Consider the following 6,000-nt stretch of genomic DNA (forward strand, 5'->3'; position numbering starts at 1 on the left):
GAAATAGGCAGTCTACCTGAAAAAGAATTCAGAATAATGATAGTAAGGATGATCTGAAATCTTGGAAATAGAATTGACAAAATGCAAGATTCAGTTAACAAGGACCTAGAAGAAATAAAGATGAAACAAGCAACGATGAACAACGCAATAAATGAAATTAAAAGTACTCTAGATGGGATTAATAGCAGAATAACTGAGGCAGAAGAACGGATAAGTGACCTGGAAGATAAAATAGTGGAAATAACTACTGCAGAGCAGAATAAAGAAAAAAGAATGAAAAGAACTGAGGACAGTCTCAGAGACCTCTGGGACAACATGAAACGCACCAACATTCGAATTATAGGGGTTCCAGAAGAAGAAGAAAGAAAGAAAGGGACTGAGAAAATATTTGAAGAGATTATAGTTGAAAACTTCCCTAATATGGGAAAGGAAATAGTTAATCAAGTCCAGGAAGCACAGAGAGTCCCATACAGGATAAATACAAGGAGAAATACGCCAAGACACATATTAATCAAACTGTCAAAAATTAAATACAAAGAAAGCATATTAAAAGCAGCAAGGGAAAAACAACAAATAACACACAAGGGAATCCCCATAAGGTTAACAGCTGATCTCTCAGCAGAAACCCTACAAGCCAGAAGGGAGTGGCAGGACATACTGAAAGTGATGAAGGAGAAAAACCTGCAACCAAGACTACTCTACCCAGCAAGGATCTCATTCAGATTTGATGGAGAAATTAAAAACTTTACAGACAAGCAAAAGCTGAGAGAGTTCAGCACCACCAAACCAGCTTTACAACAAATGCTAAAAGAAATTCTCTAGACAAGAAACACAAGAGAAGGAAAAGACCTATAATAACGAACCAAAAACAATTTAGAAAATGAGAATAGGAACATACATATCGATAATTACCTTAAATGTAAGTGGACTAAATGCTCCCACCAAAAGACACAGATTGGCTGAATGGATACAAAAACAAGACCCTTATATATGCTGTCTACAAGAGACCCACTTCAGACCTAGAGACACATACAGACTGAAAGTAAGGGGATGGAAAAAGATATTCCATGCAAATGGAAACCAAAAGAAAGCTGGAGTAGTAATTCTCATATCAGACAAAATAGACTTTAAAATAAGGACTATTAAAAGGGACAAAGAAGGACACTACATAATGATCAAGGGATCTATCCAAGAAGAAGATATAACAATTGTAAATATTTATGCACCCAACATAGGAGCACCTCAATACATAAGGCAAATACTAACAGCCATAAAAGGGGAGATCGACAGTAACACATTCATAGTAGGGGACTTTAACACCCCACTTTCACCCATGGACAGATCATCCAAAATGAAAATAAATAAGGAAACACAAGCTTTAAATGATACATTAAACAAGATGGACTTAATTGATATTTATAGGACACTCCATCCAAAAACAACAGAATACACATTTTTCTCAAGTGCTCATGGAACATTCTCCAAGATAGATCATATCTTGGGTCACAAATCAAGCCTTGGTAAATTTAAGAAAATTGAAATTGTATCAAGTATCTTTTCTGACCACAATGCCATGAGACTAGATATCAATTACAGGAAAAGATCTGTAAAAAAATACAAACACATGAAGGCTAAACAATACACTACTTAATAATGAAGTGATCACTGAAGAAATCAAAGAGGAAATTAAAAATACCTAGAAACAAATGACAATGGAGACAAAACGACCCAAAACCTATGGGATGCAGCAAAAGCAGTTCTAAGGGGGAAGTTTATAGCAATACAAGCCCACCTTAAGAAGCAGGAAACATCTCGAATAAACAACCTAACCTCGCACCTCAAACAATTAGAGAAAGAAGAACAAAAAAACCCCAAAGCTAGCAGAAGGAAAGAAATCATAAAAATCAGATCAGAAATAAATGAAAAAGGAATGAAGGAAACGATAGCAAAGATCAATAAAACTAAAAGCTGGTTCTTTGAGAAGATAAACAAAATAGATAAACCACTAGCCAGACTCATCAAGAAAAAAAGGGAGAAGACTCAAATCAATAGAATTAGAAATGAAAAAGGAGAAGTAACAACTGACACTGCAGAAATAAAAAAAATCATGAGAGATTACTACAAGCAACTCTATGCCAATAAAATGGACAACCTGGAAGAAATGGACAAATTCTTAGAAATGCACAACCTGCCAAGACTGAATCAGGAAGAAATAGAAAATATGAACAGACCAATCACAAGCACTGAAATGGAAACTGTGATTAAAAATCTTCCAACAAACAAAAGCCCAGGACCAGATGGCTTCACAGGTGAATTCTACCAAACGTTTAGAGAAGAGCTAACACCTATCCTTCTCAAACTCTTCCAAAATATAGCAGAGGGAGGAACACTCCCAAATTCCTTCTACGAGGCCACCATCCCCTTGATACCAAAACCAGACAAGGATGTCACAAAGAAAGAAAACTACAGGCCAGTATCACTGATGAGCATAGATGAAAAAATCCTCAACAAAATACTAGCAAACAGAATCCAACAGCATATTGAAAGGATCATACACCATGATCCAGTGGGGTTTATTCTAGGAATGTAAGGATTCTTCAATATACGCAAATCTATCAATGTGATAAACCATATTAACAAACTGAAGGAGAAAAACCATATGATCATCTCAATAGATGCAGAGAAAGCTTTCGAAAAAATTCAACACCCATTTATGATAAAAACCCTCCAGAATGTAGGCATAGAGGGAACTTTCCTCAACATAATAAAGGCCATATATGACAAGCCCACAGCAAACATCATCCTCAATGGTGAAAAACTGAAAGCATTTCCACTAAGATCAGGAACAAGACAAGGTTGCCCACTCTCACCACTCTTATTCAACATAGTTTTGGAAGTTTCAGCCACAGCAATCAGAGAAGAAAAGGAAATAAAAGGAATCCAAATCAGAAAAGAAGAAGTCAAGCTGTCACTGTTTGCAGATGACATGATACTATACATAGAGAATCCTAAAGATGCTACCAGAAAACTACTAGAGCTAATCAATGAATTTGGTAAAGTAGCAGGATACAAAATTAATGCACAGAAATCTCTGGCATTCCTATATACTAATGATGAAAAATCTGAAAGTGAAATCAAGAAAACACTCCCATTTACCATTGCAACAAAAAGAACAAAATATCTAGGAATAAACCTTCCTAAGGAGACGAAAGACCTGTATGCAGAAAATTATAAGACACTGATGAAAGAAATTAAAGATGATAGAAATAGATGGAGAGATATACCATGTTCTTGGATGGGAAGAATCAACATTGTGAAAATGACTCTACTACCCAAAGCAATCTACAGATTCAATGCAATCCCTATCAAACTACCACTGGCAATTTTCACAGAACTAGAACAAAAAATTTCGCAATTTGTATGGAAACACAAAAGACCCCGAATAGCCAAAGCAATCTTGATAACGAAAAAAGGAGCTGGAGGAATCAGGCTCCCTGACTTCAGACTATACTACAAAGCTACAGTAATCAAGACAGTATGGTACTGGCACAGAAACAGAAAGATAGATCAATGGAACAGGATAGAAAGCCCAGAGATAAACCCACGCACATATGGACACCTTATCTTTCATAAAGGTGGCAGGAAAGTACAGTGGAGAAAGGACAGCCTCTTCAATAAATGGTGCTGGGAAAACTGGACAGGTACATGTAAAAGTATGAGATTAGATCACTCCCTAACACCATACACAAAAATAAGCTCAAAATGTATTAAAGACCTAAGTGTAAGGCCAGAAACTATCAAACTCTTAGAGGAAAACATAGGAAGAACACTCTATGACATAAATCACAGCAAGATCCTTTCTGACCCACCTCCTAGAGTAATGGAAATAAAAACAAAAATAAACAAATGGGACCTAATGAAACTTCAAAGCTTTTACACAGCAAAGGAAACCATAACCAAGACCAAAAGACAACCCTCAGAATGGGAGAAAACATTTGCAAATGAAGCAACTGACAAAGGATTAACCTCCAAAATTTACAAGCAGCTCATGCAGCTCAATTACAAAAAAACAAACAACCCAATCCGAAAATAGGCAGAAGACCTAAATAGACATTTCTCCAAAGAAGATATACAGAATGCCAACAAACACATGAAAGAATGCTCAACATCATTAATCATTAGAGAAATGCAAATCAAAACTACAATGAGATATCATCTCACACCAGTCAGAATGGCCATCATCAAAAAATCTAGAAACCATAAATGCTGGAAAGGGTGTGGAGAAAAGGGAACACTCTTGCACTGCTGGTGGGAATGTGAATTGGTTCAGCCACTATGGAGGACAGTATGGAGGTTCCTTAAAAAACTACAAATAGAATTACCATATGACCCAGCAATCCCACTACTGGGCATATACCCTGAGAAAACCAAAATTCAAAGACAATCATGTACCGAAATGTTCATTGCAGCTCTATTTACAATAGCCCAGAGATGGAAACAACCTAAGTGCCCATCATCTGATGAATGGATAAAGAAGATGTGGCACATATATACAATGGAATATTACTCAGCCTTAAAAAGAAACGAAATTGAGCTATTTGTAATGAGATGGATAGACCTAGAGTCTGTCATACAGAGTGAAGTAAGTCAGAAAGAAAAAGACAAATACCATATGCTAACACATATATATGGAATTTAAGGAAAAAAAAAAGTCATGAAGAACCTAGGGGTAAGACAGGAATAAAGAAGCAGACCTACTGGAGAACGGACTTGAGGATATGGGGAGGGGGCAGGGTGAGCTTTGACAGGGCGAGAGAGAGTCATGGACATATACACACTAACAAACCTAGTAAGGTAGATAGCTAGTGGGAAGCAGCCGCATGGCACAGGGATATTAGCTCGGTGCTTTTTGACAGCCTGGAGGGGTGGGATAGGGAGAGTGGGAGGGAGGGAGATGCAAGAGGGAAGACATATGGGAACATATGTAAATGTATAACTGATTCACTTTGTTATAAAGCAGAAAATAACACACCATTGTAAAGCAATTATACCCCAATAAAGATGTTAAAAAAAAAAAAGAAAAAGGAAAAAAAAGGAGGAGAAGAGAAGAGAAGAATGATAAGCAAGGGACAAGAATTTAGGATGGCTTGTTTTTAACTTTAAAATATCTACAAATTTGAATTTAGGGAGAAAGAAAAGAGATTGAAAGAGAATAAGAAAAGAGTAGAAGATAAGACAGAGGAGAATTTCAGTCTAATGAACAAAGTAATTCATATCAATTCTTTGAGTATTTGTGGAGTAGCTATTACAGGTCCATCACCCATTAATAAATTGGGTACAGAATTAAGACCAACCAAAAGAAAATGGATATGTGTCTTTCTTCCTCAAAATCTTGAGGAATGAGCATCCTTCCCATGAGCATCTCCTCCTCAAGGACTAACAAGTCCAAGCAGAATGTGACAGTAGGTATTTCAAGTCAAGGCTCAAAAAGTGAATTTCCCTTTCAATTTTATTCTAGATAGTATTTCTTCTGTTTTTACAGAATTTAATAGTATAGACTGTAGCTATTTATGTACAGATTTGCATTTACTTATATCTTATTACATTTGATTTTAAGTATGTTCTTCTTAAAATAAAATTACATTTAAAAGAATTCTGACTTTTTTACCATGTCAGCCTACTTCTCAAATCCACAAACATAAACTACCTAGTAAATTCCAGTCACTTTTTTTTTCCAGAATAAAGAAAATGCCCCAGCTTTCTTCTTACCAAGACAGGAAGAATTTCCTGGAGATTAATCACTCTTTAGACTTGCAAAATTGGAAAGGTTGAGAGAAATTAGTAAAGTGGGTTGTATCATCCTATTTTGAATTTGGAATTTTTGAAAATGGGCCTGCTGCCATTCATAGGAAAGCAATCATGAGTCAAGCTGTGTGTGGGTGATCTAAACAAACATTGTCACCCTATAAAAGTCGGACTCCAGACCGTTAATCTAGAAGA

The sequence above is a fragment of the Phocoena sinus genome, chromosome 8 (genome assembly GCF_008692025.1).
Source record: "Phocoena sinus isolate mPhoSin1 chromosome 8, mPhoSin1.pri, whole genome shotgun sequence".
In the NCBI taxonomy this organism is placed as follows: Eukaryota; Metazoa; Chordata; class Mammalia; order Artiodactyla; family Phocoenidae; genus Phocoena; species Phocoena sinus.